Source organism: Pleurodeles waltl, chromosome 9, assembly GCF_031143425.1.
Source record: "Pleurodeles waltl isolate 20211129_DDA chromosome 9, aPleWal1.hap1.20221129, whole genome shotgun sequence".
Lineage (NCBI taxonomy): Eukaryota > Metazoa > Chordata > Amphibia > Caudata > Salamandridae > Pleurodeles > Pleurodeles waltl.
Window position 1 is genome coordinate 432,683,564 of NC_090448.1, and position 22,555 is coordinate 432,706,118.

Below are 22,555 nucleotides of genomic sequence, written 5' to 3' on the forward strand. Positions count from 1 at the left end.
CCATTTTTATCAGGAGACTTGGGGGAGCGCTGGGTGGAAGGAAATTTGTGGCTCCGCTCAGATTCCAGAACTTTCTGTCACCGAAATATGAGGAAAAAGGGTTTTTTTTTCAGCCACATTTTGAGGTTTGCAAAGGATTCTTGGTAACAGAACCTGATGAGAGTCCCACAAGTCACCCCATCTTGGATTCCCGTAGGTGTCTAGTTTAAAAAATTCACGGTTTGGTAAGTTCTTTTGGCCGGCGGGGTCTTTCATGCACTGGTGGTCTTTTGTAGACCGCCAGCACCGAACTCTGCATGTTTTCCCGCCAAGTTCACAATGAGGCCCATAGTCTTCTAAGTCAAGCCTGCCTTCTCTGAGCCAAGCTACCAGAGGGTGAGCACAGAATCATTTAGGTTGTGTAGTGACTTACCCTGAATAGGATTGCGGTCCCTACTTGGAAAAGGGTGTGTACCTTTGCCAACTAAAGACCCAATTCCAATTTCTAACAGCCGGCATCTCTCCTCCATCTTAATTGTATGATACAAGGGAAAGTACATGCCAATAAACTGCTTCCCATAATCAGCATCCTGATACACACTGAAGAAGCAGGGTTCATTCGTGGCATAACACATTCCTTAATATCCATCAACTATTAAGACTCTGCTGTGGGAAACTACCCTTTTTGTGCCATAGTTACCCCCATTTTCTATCTGATGTCAGTGTGCTTGACTGTGTTCACTGGGATCCTGCTAACCAGGATCCCAGTGATTATGCTCTCTCTCTCCTCTAAAATTTGTTACTGCATACTGGTGACCCAGTGTTTCACCTAAAATTAGAATACTGGTGCCCCCTTATAAGTCCCTGGTATATGGTCCCTATGTACCCAGGGCATTGGGGATCCAGGGGATCCCTATGGGCTGCATCATTTCTTTTGCCACCCATAGGGAGCCCATGCAAAGGCTTCTACAGGACTGACATTGCAGCCTGTGTGAAAAGGTGCATGCCCCCTTTCACTGCCATTTACACTGCACCAGGTCACTTATAAGTCACCCCTATAGCAGGCCTTCCAGCCCTGAGGGCAGGGTGCAGAGTACCTGTGTGTGAGGGCACCCCTACACTAGCAAAGATGCCCCATGACCTCCAGGACCATTTTCCTGGACTTCGTGAGTGCGGGACGCCATTTTACGCGTGTACTGGACATAGGTCACTACCTATGTCCAGCTACATCATGGTAACTCTGAACATAGGCATGTTTGGTATTAAACATGTTAGAATCATATCCCAAGGCTTTTGCAAGCATTGGTTGTATGATTCCATACACTCTGGGAGCTCCTTAGAGGACCCCCCGTATTGCCATTCCAGCCTTCTGAGGTTTTCCAGGCAGCCCCAGCTGCTGCCACCTCAGACAGGTTTCTGCCCTCCTGTTGCTTGAGAAGCTCGAGCCCAGGAAGGCATAACAGAGGATTTTCTTTGGGAGAGGGGTGTTACACCCGCTAGCTTTGGAAACAGGTGTTACAGGCTTTGGAGGGGAAGCCTCCCTAAGCCACTGGAAATGCTCTGAAGACCATAGAAAGAGCCCACAGGTGCCCTTCCCTGGCCCCAGGGACACCCACACCAGAGGGACACCACAGGATGGGGGACCCATCCCAGGTAAGTCCCAGTAAGTATAAAAAACAAATTCACCCACTCGGGCCCCTGACTTGGGACCCCATGCATGGTGCCAGCCCCATTGGTGTCATGACCACACAAACTTGCCAAGTCAAATCAAAGAAGTGCATGAGAAAAGCAAAGAGATATCCTCAGTGGAGACAGCAAAGCCCAAACTGGAAGAAGGTTTGCAGAGTAATCTTGCGCTTATTTCAAAGGAAGAATCAAGAAGAGAAGATCCAAGATGCCGCTGTGAGTCCTGAAGGTTAGTTACAGTTCTAGTCTTGCAATCGGTTGGTTGCTAGGTTACGAGCTCTCAAGCTGGAAGCCTTGCACTTCAACTGAGGTCTGACAGGAATCAGCTGTGTGGAGAGAGAGCGCGCTTTAGAACAGAAACTCCTGTGAGGTAAAATTACATTTGAAGATTATATTACAGAAAAAGGATAAATATTGTCAAGGTTTATTCGAAGAGTTTGATAGTAGACCGTTCCCGTGGAAGTCGGCAAGGCTACAGAGTTAATGTATGAATTAACCTTATGTTTACAAGGTTCTTGTTTAAGATATTAAAGTCAAAGAAAAAACGAACTTTAAAAGAGCAAGTATCTACAAATGTCAAGGTTATAAACGAAGGCCAAGTTTAAAGGAGAAAAGAACTGTTAACAAATAAGCATTTACAAATTCAATGGTAATAAACCAAAATAGAGTTTAAAAGAGAAACAAACTTAAATAAACAAGCATTTACAACTACAAGTTATCGACAGATGTCGAAGTAAGGAAGGAGAAACGAACTGTAATAAACAAGCATTTACAAATACAAGTTATCAACAAATGTTGAAGTAAGAAAGGAGAAACAAACTTTAATAAACAAGCATTTACAAATACAAGTATTGACAGAAGTCACAATAAGACAGGAGAAATTAAATAACATAACAAATAAGAACATATTATCACCAACTATATATATATATAGCAACATAAAACCAATCTCTAACAAAGGTTGAGAAGTTCTTCCAGAATCAGTAATAAGCATTTTTTTAAGAAGAGCAATCATTTATAGAGAGAAGCAAGGCTACAGAGAACTCAGGGTGAGTGAAGAAATAATAAAATTAAAGAGAATTAAGTGTTGAGAGTAGAAAGTGAAAAACTGATGTTGCATATCCCTAGTAATTGCGACTGTGACTCTTGCAGGTGCTGTATCCAATCTTAGATGTGAAGAGGCAGACTGAGTACTGGCGTTCATCATCTCTGTGGCAGTATCTCTACCATCCCATTCCCCTTTCCCCCTCCGGGGTACTCAGCACGAAGGATTAATATTCGTTGTGAGTAGCTCGGGTCGGGACTGAGGAGTTATCTTCTGCTTCTGAGGAAATCGAATTGAAGTATCCTGACAATTGGCCAGGCTCAGGGGCCATTGGGGTGGTGGGCATGGCTCCTGTGCACCAGGAAATTGTGTTACACTGCTTAGAGGCATTTGTTTGCCTCTAAACAGTGTAGCGTAATTATTTAGCGCACAAGCTCTGGTTTCCCTTACGCCTCCCCACCTGGTTAGTGTCCATTAGCACCGGCCAGCACCATTCCATAAATGTGGCACCCAGCTGGCGTCCAGGAACGGCACTATACTTTTACATGCAAAATTGCCCAGTTTTGCATGTAAAAGTATAAATATGGGCCCAAGTTCGCAAGGAACTCTGGGATCATCTGAGTGGCCAATGCCAGCAGGTGACATCAGAGCCCTCCCATGATAGGTGCTTACCTGTGTAGCTGACCAATCCCCCTTTCAGGGCTATTTATGGTCTCTCTCTTGGGTGGTTGTTCAAATTTGGTTTGCAAGAATCCAGCAGGAATCCTCTGCATCCCTTTCTTCACAACTTCTGCAACATTTTATCTTCAGCTCCTGCCAGCAACTGCAACTGTTTCCTGGTATGCATCCTCAGAGGACAGTCTGTTTTCAGCCTTCACCATAAGAACAAAAGAATCTCCCTTGGAGTGAAGGAGTCACTCCCCTGCTTCAGCAGGCACCTCTCTGCAATGACAACCGGCTGCATGGGTCCCCTCTCCTGATGAGTTGCATGGATCCTGCATCAAGGGGTGTGGACTGAAGTGGTCCTGATGGTCCTGACGTCCTACTGTCCAACTTTGGTGAAGGTAAGATCTTGCCTCCCCACGCAAGACAGTACCCTGGTGCACCATGTGTTTTGCAGTCCAAGGCTTGTTGGCATCCTTCCACAAAGTTCTTCGTTCACCATGCAGCTCTAGTCCCCAGCACTCTATCCTGCGACGCACAGCTTTTTGCGTCGTTCTCCGGCGGCTTGGGATCCTTTGTTGTAGTGCTGCGTGGGCCTCCTTTTGCACCTTCTTTGTCCCCATGCTGTGGGACTCCTGTGCACACTGCCTGGTCTTCTGTGGGCTCTCTGAGTTGCTGAGAGCGCCCTCTGACTTCCCCTCCTAGGTAGAGTCCACCAGGTCCCTCCTGGTTCCAGGCAGCACCATTTTCCGCTAACCAAGAGCTTGCGTGTGCCAAGGCTTGTTGGCAGAATCCAGCGATGCAACCCAGACTGCAATCATACATCTGGCATGAGACATCATCTGCACCAACCAGGAACCCACATGCATCATCTTGGATGCAGTACTGACTGTTGTTCCTCACCTGTGGTTCCTCTTTTGCAGCTTCATCTGGGTTAGCAGGGGCTCCTGTTCTCCCTCGACTCTTCTGTGCTTCCTGAACTTGTTCCCCTTCTTCCACAGGTCTTCAGGTCCAGGAATCCATTTTTGGTGTCTTGCAGTCTCGTCTGGTTCTTGCATTATCTTCTTTCTCATGTTCTTGTGTGTTCTAGGAAAATTAATGTGATTTACTTCTGCTTTCCTGGGCTCTGGGGTGGGTTCTATTACTTACCTTTGGTGCTTTCTAATACTCCCAGCACCCCTCTCCACACTACACTTGCCTAGGTGAGAAACCAACATTTGCATTCCACTTTCTTAGTGTGTGTTGCCCCAAGCCCATTCCAAACTATTATGATTTTCACTATTTGCACTGTTTTCTAACTGTTTTTACAGCTGGTTTTGCATACTAGATTATTTAATTTGTGTATTACTTACCTCCTAAGTGAGTATAGTCTCTATGGTATTTTGGACATTTGTGTCACCAAATTAAAGTATCTTTATTTGTGTAACATTGAGTATTTTCTTTCATGTGTGGGAGTACTTTGAGACTGTGTATGAGTTGTGCATGTCTCCTAGATATTTGTTGCTCAGCTACAGCTACCCCTAGAGAGCCTGGCTTCCAGCCCCTGCTTACATTTCACTAATAAGGGATAACTGGACCTGGTATAAGGTGTTAAGTACCATAGGTACCCACTACAACCCAGGCCAGCCTCCTACATCAGGTATGCCATGCCCCCAGAGGTGAGAGTTAGAATGGCAGTCTCTCTTGATATCGAAAAGCCTTTTGATATACTGAGATGGGACTTCCTACTATCCATTTTGGAAGCCATGGAATTTGGTCCTGTGTTTCTGAGCTGGATCAGCACTCTGTACTCAGGAACGATGGCCAGGCAAACAGATCTCAGAGCACTTCCCGATCCAATGGGGTTTCCACCAGGGCGTCCCACTCTCACTGCTGGTCTTTGCAGAGGCCATGGAACCCTTGGACTGCCACCTGCAACTACATGCATGAGACTGGGGTATCCCTGAACTGAATTCCTACCACATAATATCTTAATACGTAGACGATGCACTGGTATTTCTCAGTCATGTGGGTACCTCACTTCCCGCTTTGATGCAGCTACTGGATAATTTTAGTGATGTGTGTGTCCTCAACTGGTTCTCCATCTTCCTCGAGATGGAGGCTCATAAAGACCCCTTCCTGGACTACTATCTCAAATGGTGCAATGACTAGGCCTGGGCAGAACTCACAAAGTTCTGCTCCATGGAATTCCATGGAGTGCAACAAAAATTCTGCAAGATTATGCAGAACTCCGCAAGCAGGCGGAAGTGCTAGTCTGTCTGTGTCTGCCCGTTTGTGCTGCTTTTTACACTGCAGTAGTGCGATGTGTGCTTCTGTGTTGAAAAAAAAAGGGTCAATGGCACCACACGGTTCTCATGGGTCCAGCCATTTTGTTTTACCTGCTTTTCTGTTCTGTGCATGTCCTGGACCTGATTTTGCAATCCTAATTACATTTGTGCAGTTCTCGCCCATCCCAGTCACTCACCCCTCATTTACCCTTATTTTATTATTGTATTTATTAGTGATTGTGTTTTTTTGCTTTGACTTTTTAGAACATTAGCCTTTACTTCCTTATTTCTTTCTTGTTCTCATTCCATTCTTTTCCAAAAAAAATTCCCACCCAGCACCATGACAGAGCAGGAAGCAGCAGAGTCAGTGCAGCTGCTAGCTGTACACCTTGCAGTCCCTGATGCGGCCAAAGGGGGGCAGCATGTGCTATTTTGTTCTGAGGAGTAGGTGGCTACACTTGTTTCTTATGTGCAGCACCACCTCCCCTCCATGCTGGCAGCAGGTGGTAGGCCTGGGAGTGGTTACGCCCTGCGGGAGCATCGACTGCTGTGTTGGAGGGTGCACTAGTGTCCATAGAGGTCCAGAGCACACAGGTGTATTTTACCTGCTGGGTATTGAGGTGTTCGGGCTGAGTGAGTAATTAATTATTTGTTGTGTTCCACAAAGCTAATATTTTTTTTCAAATAGCATTCTTCTCACTTTCAAAGGTAATTTAAGGCTGCGTTACAATGAATATTATGTGATCCAGGTTGAGCTAGCCAGGTGCTCTGCACTACCTAATTGTACTCATTGGCACTCGATTGGGCTGATTATTTAACAAGCCATGCAACCTCTGTGTTGTCTCTAAGACAGTGGTAGTGGTATTAAAATCACTTAGTTAGCATTCTCTGTGCCTTTCTTTATTTAGCTCATACAGTCCCAATTGCACCCTCTCAGTGATGTGTAGTATGCATCTACCCATGGAAAATGGAGACTAAGGGCCAGATTCATACTTTTTGCTGTAAAACTACAAAAGCAGTTTTGCGGCAAAAAGTATAGTGCTGGCTTGCATCATTCCACAGTGCCAGCTGGGTGCCATATTAAAGGAATGACACAAGTCAGTGCTAAACTTGGACTAGCGTCTTAAAAAAAGATCTTGCCGGGTGGGGGTGGTCTTTTTTTGGCCTTCACTCTCTCTTTCCTGTTGCCTTTGTCTGCCTTTTTAGCTTCTTCTTGCCTTATCTGCTTGCTCTACTGTTTTTCCATCATCTTTTTCCCGCTCTCTCTCCCGTTTACCGTGCTCACTCCCGCCCCCCTCCCTATCACCATGGCTGCTTTCCCACCCTCCCGCCTTCCAGCTGCGGCCCCGCCTACCTACCACTCTCTGCTACTTATGGCGGCAGCTGCGCAGTTGGGACACCAGCCACACTGACCTCGGCTACTGTGACCTGCCCCCACCGCTGGCGCCACCTGCCTTGCGGACCCCATTGCTGAGCTCCAGTCATCGCGGCTGGAAGTTGAGGCCCTCCTCCACCCGCAGGTTCCTGCCTGCGCCTCATCCCTGGTGGTCTAGTGGGCCACTCCACTAGCGCTGCCAGTGCTTCTCTTCTGTCTGTTTTGACGCTTTATTCACTCTCATTTGCCTTTTTTTGGCCTTCACTCTCTCTTGCCTGTTGCCTTTTTCTGCCTTTTTTTAGCCTCTTCTTGCCTTATCTGCTTGCTTTACTGTTTTCCATTGTCTTTTTCCAGAGTTCTCTCCCGTTTACTGATCTCACCCCTGCCCCTGCCCCCCTCCCTAGCACCGTGCCTGCTTTCCTGTTCTCCCGCCTCCCAGCTGCAGCCAAGCCCACCTGCCTCCCTCTGCTACTTATGGCCCGTCCGTGCCTGGACCACGCCCAGCACCAGGAACCCTGGCCCCCGGACTACCTACTCCTATGATGACCCGCACCAGGACGCAACCACCTCAGCTGCATTCACATCAACACCCGCTCCGTACACAAGCATGCCGTCGAGGTCTGAAACATCCTCGACTCGACCTCCCCTGATGTCGCCTTCCTCACCAAAACATGGTTCAACCCCTCATCAGCCCACGACATCGCCACAGCTATCCCTGATGGATTCAAGATTAAATGCAAGGACCGCAAGGACCGCACTAACTGACCAGGAAGTGGCATCACCATCGTATACAAAGACACCCTTCGCGTCTCCACTCACTCTGAAAATTCATCGGCCACCATGGAACAACTCCACTTCCGGATCGGGACCAACCCCAACACCACATTCTGAGGAACCTCATCTACAGACCTCCAGGACCTCGCCCCCCAATTCTGCGACACCATCCCCGACATCATCAGCACTCACACCCTCACATCCAAGGACTACATCCTCCTGGGAGACCTCAACTTCCACTTGGAGTACCCTAACAACAACAATTCCACCACCCTGATCGAAACTCTCACCAATTTCGGACTCAGCAACTCGTCACCTCACCCACTCACTCGGCTGGACACACACTGGACCCCATCTTCTCTGCCAGCAATCACGTCTCTGTCAGCCACACCACCGAACTCCAATGGACCAACCACCGCTGCATTCACTTCACCTTCAGCAAACCCACTGATCGTCAACGCGCACCCCAACTTCCTCCTAGAACCTGGAACAAGGTCACCGAAGCCCAGCTCACCGCTAGCCTCAATGCAACACCCCCCTAAGCCGACGATGACGTTAACACAGCTGCACACAACCTTCACAAATGGATCACTGACTGTGCCAACACCCTTTCCCCCCTCAAGACGCCCCCCAACAGAGGCACAGCTAAGAGAGCAAACTGGTTCACCCCTGCACTCAAAGAATCAAACAGCTCTGCAGATGTCTTTAGAAGAAATGGCGCACAGACAAGACCCACACAAACCACAAAGCCTTCAAAAACACCATCAAACATCACCACCAGCTCATCAGGACCACGAAAAAATTCACCCTGCAGCAATGCATCAACAACAACACCCACAATAGCAAAGAATTTTTCAACGTCATCAGAGAGTTCACCAATCCCAGCTCCGACTCCACCGACATTCTCCATCGCAAGAACTCTGCCACAACCTTGTCAACTATTTCTACCTCAAGATCACAGACATCTATGACAGCTTCACCACCCAGGACCCCCCCACTACTCCCACCACCAGCTCGCCCACTGAAGCACCACCACGACCCCCCGCTCCCCTTTGCTGGAACAACATCACTGACGATGAGACCCACAACGCCAGCATTTGAGACTCAGCACTGGAATGCTCATTCCTCACCGGCATAACACAGAAGGTCTGACTTCCCCCCTTTCTCTCAGATGGCACCAAGCACAGATGCGGCATCCCCAAAGGAGCCTCGCTGAGTCCCACCCTCTTCAACCTCTACATGACCCCACTGGCCACCATCGTCAGAAGCCACACACTCGATATTGTCTCCTACGCCGATGACACCCAACTGATCGTCTCCCTCACCAACAACCCAACCACTGCCAAGAACAACTTCCACGAAGTAATGAAGGCAGTCGCCACCTGGATGAAAGACAGCTGCCTCAAGCTGAACTCAGACAAAACTGAGGTCCTCATCCTCGGCTTCAGACCCTCTGCCTGGAATGATTCCTGATGGCCTGCTGCCCTCGGAAACGCCCCTATCCCCACCGACCACTCCCCCAACCTCAGTATCATCCTAGACTCATCACTCTCAATGGACCAACAGGTGAGTGCCGTCTCATCAGGATGCTTCCATACCCTGCGCATGGTTCGGAAAATCTACAAGTGGATCTCAACCAAAACCAGAAGGACAGTCACCCAGGCCCTCATCAGCAGCCGCCTCGACAACGGCAACACACTCTATGACGGAACCACCGCCAAGACCCGGAAAAGGCTGCAACGCATACAGAACGCTTCCACCCAACTCATCACCAATGTCCCCCGTCACAGCCACACCGCCGCCCTTCTGAGAGATCTACACTGGCTGCCTATCAACAAGAGAATCACAGTTAAATCCCTGACACACACCTACAAGGCCATAAATGACACAGGACTAGCCTACCTCGACCTCAGACTCTCCGTCTACTTTCCCGACACATATCTCCGCTCCACCAACCAGGCCCTCGCCAACATCCCCCGCATCCAGAAGACCACAGCCGGAGGAAGATCCTTCTCCCACATTAGTACCAAGACCTGGAAAACCCTCCCCATCCACCTCAGACAGTCCCCCAACCTGTTAAAATTCAGGAAGGACCTCAAGCCTTGGCTCTTCGACTGATCCTCAGCTTCCCCCCCCTCTCCCCCACCCCCAGCGCCTTGAGACCCTCACGGGTGAGTAGTCATGCTTTACCAATCCATGATTGATTGATTGACTGACCCTGCAGTAGAGTAAGTTCAATTTCCTTTCCTTACTGCCAAGCAAATGTATTTTGGGAAATAATTTGTGGTGGAAGACGAGGCCATGGACTCAAGTGGCACTAAGTGCCTGATTTTGAGTTTTGCTGATGGGATACTCTGTGATGAATGCACCTGTCAAATATAATCTATATATTATTTTCCTTTCCCTGTACTGCAGGGCATCATTTTTCCCAATGGCTACTTACAGCAGACAGGATGTCCATATTTTATATGTGATGTGTGTGATGTACACTCATTATTATTCATCTATCTCTTTGGAGTGAGGGTAGCATTGAAAGACATTTGGAAAAGAGCAGGGCCATTGGAATCAAAGTAAGATAATATTCCATTATGCTCCTCTAGCTGCAGACTGCAGAAAGTAGCAAAGTATCCAACTAGCTAGCTAGCATGCCTCCATTAATTTAGCACAAGATGCTTGCACTCCATAGTGCATAATGCCGTACTCATTAATGAGAAGTAATTTATTTCTATTTCACACAAATTGTCTGTTTATTATTTTTTTGCTAGGAAATACTGTTTTTTAAACTGGTGTGCTGTTATTGTGCCTTAATTCATTTCAGGCAGTCATTGCTTTTATATGAGGCATGTGTCGATATAAATTGGCTCTGTGACTCATAATCAGTCACATCAAATTCCAATGGGGACCAGCAATGTACTGCTACTATGCCACTAGAATTTGAAACAAGTATTTGCACAGAGCGGTGTTTACAATTTGTCTTTTTTAATCTTTTTTCTTTCTTGATATAGTTATTCCTACTGGCCCACCAACACCCCATGAGATAGCAGTCTGACTGCAGTGGCAGAGGTTGGAGGCCATCCTGGTGGAGTACCAACTTCTGGTGGCTCTGCAGGAGGAGGATGAGGCAGCTGCCTCGTTCCTCCGGCCAGCTGCTCGTGCCTCTAACTTCACGGCAGCAACATCACCAGTGCCGTTGCAACTGTCAGCCGCCCGTCCAAGTCTAACCACTACTGCCCACGGCTCAGACCAAGTTTTCAGTGCTGTATGCTGCAGCATCTGGAGCTCCTGGACTACATGATGGCACGCATTGACAGAAGCCTTGAGAAACACCAGACCCACGCGGAGAACACCCTCTTCTAGCTATTATTTATTTTTTGTTTTGGTGAGAGGGTCATTTGTTGTGAGTGGAGAGAGTTGGAATTGGGAGCGGGGTTGGGAATTACTTTGGACATTCTTGAGTTAGACAGTGTTTGGGGACTAGGTAATTTGTCTGGGGAGAGGGGTAGGCCTGTTGTGGGGAGAGAAGGTGACTTTTTATTGCTAAAGAAAAATGAGAGAGAATTATTCTACTTTATTGTAGTTTTATTGTGATTTACTTTTACTTTGCACTATTGCATTTTTGCATAACCTGTCTTTTTAATCTGCTTGCCTATCAAAGTGCATGCATACCAATTAGTTATAGTTAGTTTAGTTATACCAATGTCATACTACACTCTGTAACTATATTATTGACCATTGGGAGGTAAGGCATGCTTTCATTGCCTATATTGCCTATAGGAACCTACATAAACAAGGAAGAAAAGTCAAATCTGCATCAGAAGTTAGTTACTTAGTACCAAAACTAGTTCACTTCACTCTATAATTCTCTTACCTGAATAGATAAAGCGATGTCTGCTACCTCTCTCTGTCTTCCAAAACTCACAGCAGGGTTTCTCAAGGTGCCTTCTTAATAATGGTGGTGCCGGTAGTAGCAAGCTAGTATGCTAAAAGGAAAGGTATCACAACAAGCGAAGTCCCACTCCCACCTAGGAAGGATTTGTCAAAATAATTATCCATCAGAGACAACTAAATTGAAAGTAAAAACACAGTTAGTGGGTTATATATTTATATTATGCCTTTAGAAAGACTGAGACCAGAATGCTACCATCATGGTATAACAAAGAAAATAATACCTGATGTTATAACAAAATCTAGCAATAGTAACTTTTGAGCTATGGGGAGCTATTTAATTAAAACTAAAATTACTAAACCCTCTATTTAGGAGAAGTGGACTCAGAGTCAGGAGTGGAGTCGACAAGATTAACCTTTTACGCAACACAATGTCTGAAAGATTATGTAGATGAATAATGTCCTAGAACTAAATCCGTTTTCTGTGTTGGTGGGTAAGTGGGGTAGGTCTGGGCTATTGTTCAGGTAATAGAAGATCCTGCAGTGAGTCGGTGTTACTTTCATCACATCTGCCCCACCAAGTTTGTTATCCATTTATGATGTAAATGAAGTCACCTCAATAAATCACACAGCCCAGTGGAAGAGTGTTAGGGGTATGATGAGTGGATCTGAAAGGGGATTTGGGGAAAAGTGTGAAAAAGACAAATACTACACAATAGCAATACTCATCATGGCGACAATGGGCAGCACATAAACACCAATCTGCTGTGGGAGGAATCAAAGAAATGATTATGACACAGTTCAGTTAAATCCATTGCAAACAGTCCTTCAGCCCTGGAGACCCAAGTTATAATTAAATATCTAATTGATCTGTCATCTAGGTTTGAACAACCACAGATTATGGAGGAGTAAATTAAACTCTAAAATTATTATTGTTAAAATAAAAATGATATAGTATTGTCAAATTGGATGGTGCATCTACATTCTTCTTGGAATATCTCTCACAATTTGGTGCCTGACTAAAACTGGTCTGGTAAGGTATGCAGGAGAAAAAGAGGCTTGCGGATTATAAAGCAGAAACTATATTGCAGAGTCAAGGTGAAGGACAGAAGGTAAGCTTCATGGGGAGTGTACCAGCTACCAAGACTCAGAGACAGAGCTAGAACATAGGCTGCTGCAATCATTAAATTTAACACTTATGGCAGATCTGTTAACTGAGAAGTAAGACCAATGTACAGCCACTCAGAGGCAAGTAACTGCCTGTACCAGGCTGATCAATCCCACAATTGTCACCATAATATTTAGTCAAGTGCATGCATCATGCAATGATGATGATGTAGAATCACAAGTCTGTCTCTAGTTACAAGCAACAAGCCCCCCAAATACAACTACCTAAGAGGAGTTTCACATTTGAGCCAGCACACACACTCAGCAGCATTTCCCAAATCGATGCACCTCTATCCAGGCCACAAAGGTAGACCTCAGAGTCATCACCATCATCATGATTTCCCTTTGAAATCCTTAACTACCTTTTTCTGGCTGCAGTGTTGAGGTAGTACCACCCTGAATCCTTCCATCTTCCTCATGTTCAGAGCAACAATACAGTTCAACTCCATCCCAACCTGTTGTGCACTGTGTTAAAGATGAAGAAGAAAAACAGACTTTGAGTATTTTATGTAGGTGTGTGCCTGTTAACTAAACTGATTGGTCTGGTCTCTGAAGAATCAGAAAAAAGGAGTTGACCCTGCAAGTAAAGTTTGCTACGTGTAAAAAGGAAAAGGAAAAAGTATTACCTAACAAGCCCCAAACCTGGCAAATCATCTGCATTAAGCTCAAAATTAGTTGAACACCCTCCCTCACTGTCTGTGTCTGGTACAAAATCAATCATCACTTACAATTGCTCAGTAATATATCATCACTCAGTGGTGCAATAGTTATTTCTTCCAATTCAAGCACAGTGATAGGTACACAAGTGTATCTCCTTTTTGATGCAAGAATCACATTGGAATTTGGCAATTATGTAAATCAAATGATCTTCTTGGGCAGCCCTGCTAAGTGATGAACAAAAGAGGGATAGGCATTGGAGGGAGGCAGGCACCAATGTCCTAAAGGGAATGGGGATGCTTCTTCACTGCACACAGGTCCAACTTCAATCAGGCCATACATGTGCCTAAAAATGGTAGGGCTGCACAAGTCGGACACAAACATGTTCCACTAGCTATATCCTTTTTTTTTATAAAGCAGTTTGGCGATAACTCATTTAATTGTTTTATGTTTGCCTACTCAGTCAGGGAAGTAGAGTTCGTCCTCAAACTCAGGTGGTTTGCCTAGAAGTTGGCCAGCTAGCACACTTGAGCCTGACCAATTACCCTCATCCTCCTCCTCGTCCTGTGGTATTTCAGGAACGATGTAATTGTGTGGTATGAAGTGTTGGTTAATTTTGATACTGGTGAATCTCTTCAGGTTTTTAGGTGAGAGACTGGTCCTTCTAACTGTAACAACTGAGCCAACTGCACTGATCACATGCCCAGCAGAATCATTGACCACCAGGCAAGCCAGATACTTTATTGCCAGTCTGCTGAGCTCTGGCCATTGGTGCATCTTTCCCATACTAGTACACAATTGGGTTGTGATCCCCCTAGGTCTCTTTATGGTCATCCACATAATCCTGGAACATCCTCTGAACGGTAATTGGTGCTGCTCGACCTCTTTTGCCTTTGCCTTTGCCTCTGCACTGGATTGAGGCCAGCCACATGAAACCAAGATAATGCAGAAGTTGGGGCCAATTCTTATGTTCCTGTTGTTGCTGTTTTTACCGGATTTCTTGTTGCTGGTGTTGGCTGCTCTGAGATGACAGGACTGCCCTCTCTGGAAGTTGAAGGCAGCACCACAGGACTTCTGCCTGAGATTGGGACTCTAATTTGGAGACGTTCTTCTTCAAGTTCATTGGCTTGCTCAACAATCTACGTTTAGTATTGTGAAACATCCTCTTCTGAAAATAAGCTGTATTTTTTTGTACCATGCATGAAATATTGTGTCACATATGTACTCTTTGGAGAACGAGATGTCTGTTTGCACCCTTGTATTAAAAGTCAAATGAAGGATTAAGCTGTCAACTAAAGCCTGCGCTTCTGTATTTTTGTTCTCGCCTGTGAACCTCTCCAAGACCTTTTTTAACTGGTCTTGTTGCAGATGCAAAAATGGGATAGCTTGGCCCATCGTACTGTCCTCCTTGCTGACTTCTCATGTTAAAACCTCAAAAGGAAATACCATCTGTGTCAGGAATTTGACTAGGCCCCATTTGTCCATATCGATAGTCATGCTTTTCGCAATTGCATCCCCTCATCTTTGAGTGACATAGTCACTACTGTTCAAAAAGACATTGTAACATGTGATAGGTTGAGTTCCAATTCTTTGGCACCTTTTGTATGAGAGCTTTAACTGGTGCTCTGTTTGCACGCTGAATGATCTTCAACTGCTTTGGGCTTTGAAAGAATGGCTGAAATGAATGCAGATTCTTCTGCAGGTGGTCAGTATGTTACTGACTATGGTCCTGATTTAGATTTTGGAAGGCAGGTTACTCCATCACAATGGTGACAGGTAGCCAGTCTGCTGTAATCTAATTCCTATTATATCCTACAAGATTTAGATTTCAGTGATCAGGATATCCATCACAATTGTGACAGAGTAACAAGTCAACTACAAGAGTGATACAATTGTTTGTGTAAACCTGGGTTTAAAATGTGAAAGACCACAAATTCACATGAAACTCACTTAAGGAAGATGCACAATGAGACAGGAATTCCTGCAATTGAACTAATCAACAAAACAATTATTATATCTAGACAGTTACCAATCTGTCAACATCATCGCAGTGATATACCACACCACCAGTATTTCTTCTGTTTCTCTGACCAGGAGGACGGACTACTTGGGAGCCAAAGCAATGATTGTGCACTACTTTGTGAACGAGACAAATGCAATTCAATGTTGCTGCTCGACATTGTCGCCATGAGTGCAGTAGTTGCCTCACTGACAGACATGGGTGTGGGCTTAGGTTGTGGTGGTGCGATTGCTATGGGAGTACTGCTTCCAGATTGCTCCCCGAGGCCAGGTTAGCAGGCACAACTTTCCAGAAAAAGGTTGTGGTCGGCACGCTGGTGGTGGAAAGCTGCTTCTTCTCATGAGCCACTTTCATGGCAGCACCTTTCTTTGGGGTCATCTTGAAGATGTCAGTTGACACTGGAATTGAGCTTCACAAGTGGAAGAGATTGGAGAACTCACGTCAGGTGTTATGTGGTCACAGACATCACTTTGTACATGCCTTCCGGCTGTCAGTACTATGAGTGATGTCTCTTGTGCACCTAAAAGTAAACAAGGAAGAAAAACATTTAGTGGACCGTGGATCATGCTAGACTTCCAACTGACCATGAAGCAACAGATCAACACCATCTCTTCTGCCTGCTTCCACATCCTCTGCATGCTCTGCAAGATATTCCAATGGATCCCCATCTCTACCAGGAAAACTGTCACCCAGACCCTCATCTCCAGCCAACTCTAATACAGAAATGCTCTCTACCCCAGAGCCACAAAACAGCTCATGAACAACCTCCAGACCATCCAGAATGCAGCTGCAAGATTTGTCCTCAACCTCCCCAGAAGAACCAGCATGACCCCCAACTTGGGGCCCTCTATTGGCTCCCTTTCTAGCAAAGCTCCTCACACATGCATTGAAGGCCCTCCACAATACCCAAACCACCTGTATCAACAACTGCCTCACTTTCCACCAACCAACTAGAGACCTCTGCTCAGCTCCCTCACCCTGGCCCCAATCCCCTGCATCCACCGCAAATGCTACGGAGGTCGCTCCTTCTCCCACCTCGCCGATATATCTGGAACGACTGCCACCTGCACTCCTCCCCTTCCCTGAAGAACTTAAGAAAGCAGCTCAAGACCTGGCTCTTTGACCATCAGCACCAGCCAGACGAAGCCTGCAGCACCCCCCAGTGATTAGAATCCCCATGGGGTGACTAGCTTATGTTATTTTAGACTCTGTGATTGATTGATTGATTGGCATTGTTGCAGTTTGAATTAGTACAGACAAAGGCAATATATTTTAGCATGGTTGGTTGCTTATGGTATTGTCCTAAATATTTATCAACAATAGCGTATCCAACCATTCCAAAGTCAAACCACACCACCATAAAATAAAATGTCATTTTCAATCAGGATAACAACATATAGATGCAACTCCTTGTTTTATGTGCATATATTCTAAGGAAGACACCTGTGGTAGTCAGGGAGATGCATGAGAAAATGGAACAATCCTTAAAAATTGTGAAGCCTGGTATATTCCTATGACAGACAAGGGGGCCAAGGGGGAAATCGAGTCATCCTTAAAAATGAAATTATGCTGGTGTACTGTGTGTGCATCTACTATGGCAGGTAGGGGGTCCAGAGAAAAATTTAATAATACTTAAAAAATGAATGTTGTTTTATAGCTTAGTGCCTATGGTAGTCAGGGGGTGGATAGATGGAGGCAAAATGCAAAAAATAAATAAAACAATAAATTAATAAAAAATAATAAGTATTAAATAAAAAAACCTAAATGTAAACATTAAAATAAAATACAATAAAAAATAAAACAAGAAATAATAAATAAACAAAAAATAATTGCTGGTGTACTACATGACAATGAGAAACCCATTGGGAGGCAAGGAGGTGAATGCACAAAATGTAATAAATGCATATAATATAAATTCTGTTCATCATATCCTCAAGCATAAAATTACATTGATATGAGGGAAAATAAAAAAATGAATAAAAAACAAAAATCCATAGCCCTCTACTATAAATCTCCTTAGATGTTGGCTTTGAAAAATTGAATAAAGGATGGCTGCACAAAATGGCCACCGACCACATGCTCAACTTACAACTGCAAGCAAGGAGGCATGGAGAATAAAGAACACATGCAATTCAATGGCAAAAGCACTGCCTTGCTGCACAAAAAGGCCACTGCCCACAAGGTCAAACAACAATCATAAGTAAGAAGGCATCGAGAACAAAGAACACATACAGGCCTATGGTGAAAGCACACCGACTGGCTGCACAAAATGGCCACCGGCCACATGGTCGAACAATAACAGCAAGCAAGAGGGCATGGGGAATAAAAACACATGCAAGCCTATGGCACAATCACTCTGACTGGCTGCACAAAATGGTTGCAGGCCACATGGACAAACAACAACAGCAAGCAAGGAGGTTTGGAGGACAAAGAACACATGCAAGCCTATGACAAAAGCACACTGACTGGCTTCACAAAATGGCTGCCAGCCACATGGTCAAACAACAGCAGCAAGCAAGGATTCATGGCCACAACAAAGAACACAATTAGGCCTATGGGAAAAACACACTGGATGGCTATACAAAATGGACACCAGTCACATGGCCAATCAATCAATCAATCAGTTTTTGTAGAGTGCGGTTACTCACCCATGAGGGTCTCAAGGTGGTGGTGGGGAAGGGAGGGGCCTCATTCAAAGAGCCACGTCTTGAGGTTCTTCCTGAAGATGGTGAGCGATGGACTTTGTCTGAGGTGCACGGGGAGGTTGTTCCAGTTCTTTGCTGCAATGTAGGTGAAGGATCGTCCTCCAGTTGTGGTTTCGCGGATGCGAGGGATGGTGGCCAGGGCTATCTGGGTGGAGCAGAGTGATCTGGCAGGGGTGGAAGGAGACACAGTGGTTCAGGTAGGCTGGTCCTGCGTTGTGTATGGCCTTGTATGTGTGAGTGAGTAGCTTGAAACAAAAGCAAGCAAGGAGGCATGGCAACAACAAAGAACACATTCAGGCAAAAGGCAAAGCAGCCTGGCTAGCTATACAAAATAGCCACCAGCCACATGGTTAACAAACAACAGCAAGCAAGGAGGTATGGCCACAACAAAGATCTCATGCAGACATGTGGCGAAAACACAGTGGCTGGCTACACAAAATATCCACCAGCAACATGGTCAACCGCCAAGCAAGGAGGCGCAGAAAACAAAGACCACATTCAGGCCTATGGACACTGACTACACAAATTGGCCCCTGGCCACATGGCATGGAGAGCAAAGATAAATGGTGGCCTATGGCAAACACATTCACACATACACTGGCCAGCTAAAGGAGGCAGGGTAACATGGAAGAAAACACTACTATTAATTTAGCAATACCAAAAATGAAAAATAATTGAGCTATAAAAATGTTACTACATACATCCTCCCAGGGCATCATATATTACCCCACATATACTCTGTTGGCTGAAAAAAGCATGAAATTAAAAAAATAACCCACATTTTTATTTAATTCAATGCCATACCTGCCCTGAATAATTGTTTGTTTTTCATTAAAACAACATATAACACAGAAACAGTTCTTTCATACACTGATAACTACTACTGGGCCCACTTGTTGGATAGCCCATTTTCAGACTAGGCCACATTGTAAACTAAATGAATATTATAAATGTAACAAACGTGGAGAAAATTTACTGAATTGTGCAACATATTTCCATTACAAAAGATGAAAAATGAAATTTAAAAAAATAACTAGGCCCCTACTAAAACTCCATGCCACCCTCTACAATCAAATTTAAAAATCAACCAAAAGTACAAAGAAATACTGGTGTGTGTCTTATCAAACAAACAACAACCCTATACAAAAGCTTTTTTAACTTACTTGTGATATCATAAAAACTAGGGGGCTGATTATGAGTTTGGCGGTCAGATGAGCTGACCGCCAAACTCGCAAGGATGAGGGTCCATAGCGGCAAAGCAGAGAGTGCACATTCTGAGGGTGCTGCACTGCCCATGAGCATGGGCAGTTCATGGGTCCCCATGTAGTCCCTAGCACTGTGTTTCCACTAGCCTTTCCATGGTGGGGTGCCTACCATGGAAAGGCTGGCAGAAACAGGAGTTGTGATCAGCTCGGCGGTGCTGAGGTCAGGGCTGTGGTGGCTGACAACAAGTTCGACTGCTGTCAGCCTATCGGGAACATTCTTCCCGGCAGTGACGGAGGTCCCCTGGCGGTCCAACCACCAGGGTCTTAGGGGGTTATTCTAACTTTGGAGGAGGTGTTAATCTGTCCCAAAAGTGACGGAAAAGTGACGGATTTACCACCAGCCGTATTACGAGTCCATTATATCCTATGGAACTCGTAATACGGCTGGTGGTATATCCGTCACTTTACCGTCACTTTTGGGACAGATTAACACTCCTCCAAAGTTAGAATAACCCCCTTAATGTGGTGGTCGACCACCTGGAGTGCAGCTGTCCAACCACAACTGCGTGTCTGGTGGTCCTTGGACCGCCAGACTTGTAACAAGGCCCAAAGTCCTTATATCCAATGGTAAATATGCAGCAGACAAAAAGACAGAGTGATCTTTCCACCTTAATATCCAAGTGAAAAGTGAACAGGAGATGGACCAAGCACTGGGAGGAATCTGCTTGACATGAACAGGAAGTTGGAGTCTCGGGGGGTACTTCCTTCCTGTTAAAAAAAAAAAGTAAAATTAAAAAAGGCTTCTCACATTACAAAACAACCGGAACGGTCCATTGGGCTAGGATATCAACTCGAAAATTTATTTTTGAGCAGATTTGGCTACTTTTTGAGTAGAGAATCTGCTCGTAGTCCAGCCGCGCTCACGCTCACCAGCTTCACGAAAAAGGTGCAAGAAGGCACTGTTTGAGACTGAAGCCATGCTAGCAGTCACAAAATCTTGCATGTGCTTGAAAGCAGCTGAAAAGTATCATATTGCTCACCTGTGCACAATCTACAAAAAACTAATTCCATTAAGGGCCAGATGGCGGAATTTATTGGGAACTCCATGTTACACATATAGCTCGGAGTATCCAAATTCTGCCAACTCCGCGTGGGGAGTGAATTGTTTCCACCAACCCCTAGCTATGACACCTTCCAATATCTTGTTGTCCAAAGGTATCACACCAACAGGGCCCTTAAGTGAGGCAACATTGACAAGACACTATGATCAATTCTGGGATCTTTTTCTTTTTGGCACTGTCATACCTCTCCCCTATGGAACAAGTAGCAATTACTAAAATATTGAGACTGCCTAGACTACTATACTTCTTTGCAGCACTTCCATTGAGGCTTTCAAAGAGCTTTTTCCAGGAACTGAAAGGAACTGCTGCTTGAGTTGGTATGGGGGACAGGTCAGTGCTGTGCGGTCCTTTCTGTGGCACAGAGACCATTGGTGGTGGGGGGACTGGGTGCTCCTAACTTTGAACTATATTATGAAGCAGCACAACTTCAATAGCCTATTTGCTGGCTAGATGCAACACCAAATCCCGAAAGAGCAACGGTTTGGGAGGCCATAGCAGAGACAAGAATCTACACTTTGCTGACGGACTGGAACTTTCGACCCTGACAGGAATTTGGCCAGGTGGTAGTAGCATGAACATTCTGACAATGCTTTATACATGTCAAAATCCAACATATTACTTATTCTTCACTCATCGCATTGCCACAACTGTGAGGTATTCATGCCATAACTGGAGGACATGACCTGAAGCCATTGTGGGCTGCAGGGGTTATCCAAGTGGGTGACCTCTTCAGTGAAGGGATACTTATGTTCTTCCCAGATATAATGGACATTTACAATGTGGGTGCAGGTTACTTTTTAACGTACCATGCCATTCAGCGGATTATAAGGAACACTTGGGGGACGGGGGAAGCAGAATCGCTTATTTTCGAGGTCCTTTCGACACACACCACTGCGTGTCACACCAACTCCTCGCTCTACTCAGTGCTGCTCTCTGATGCCATGGGGGACACAGGGGTGGCACTTGTCCTTCCACAATCATTAACATATAAGACATGGGCTTTACAACGGGTGAAGGAAGTGTATTGAAACCCCTAATTATGATTTACACAATTCAACCATGTACATCACACCTATTTATCACCCCACCACATCTAACACGTGTCCCCAGCCTCAATGCCTGCGTGTCCACATTTGCACTTAGAGGAAGCCAGTTTTCTTAATTTGGTTTGGAACTGCCAGCCCTTGTAAGCAGTGATTAATTTGTAAACAAAAAGATGCTGGTGCCGGTGCCCAAAGCCCTCATCTTAAACAAGCGGCTGATGCAATTAAATGGGCGAACACGGAATACTGAGACAGCGCAATCCTGAAGCCATCTCGGGCCTCTTCAATCCATTTAAAGCCACTCCCAGCCCCTTCAGCTCACTCTAGCAGTTTTCTACTTTCTCTCCTTGTGATGCTTTTTCGGTTTTCTCTTCCTCTTTCTTTCCCAAATTAGTCTTTTGCTCGCAGCAAATGCTTGAGGCAGAAAACTAAGCACCGGCCCTCAAAAATAAGTGCCCATGCTTAGGATCTGAACACACCTGCTTGAAATTTCCCCAGACAGGGCCCCATAGTGATTGAGCATGCAAATTATCAAATACTGTAATGTGCGATGTTTTTGACAGACCGCAATGCTGCCCTGACCTTCCCATACGTCTCACACTGCTGCAACCTCCCTGCCCTCTGTTCGTCCTGCCAATCATTGATGGGCCACGCATCCCTGTGACCCGCACACCGTGTTGTATTTGTAGCCACTATAAATCCACGCCCACCATACACGTTTGAAGAGTTTACCTAAGTGATGATGCAACAGATTGTTCTATCTTCTAAGACACGCTGTGTGATATGTCGTTACTACTGTGTGTACCTTTTATGAATACGTAATGTTTCAGATGTTACTGTTAACTAACAATAAAATAATATTTTTTTAAACAAATATGGTCAGCTGGTTGTTCCATAAAGCAGGTCTCATTTCAGCCATGGATTAAACACAATTTCAAGGTCAGTTTAACAGCTATTGTTGGA

At 45.4% G+C, this 22,555-nt stretch overlaps 1 protein-coding gene across 1 annotated transcript in view; it reads left to right on the forward strand.

The window, feature by feature from the left end:
• Positions 1-22,555, forward strand: part of LOC138259479 (cytochrome P450 2C5-like) — a 798,218-nt gene that overhangs the window by 418,274 nt on the left and 357,389 nt on the right. The window lies entirely within an intron of this gene.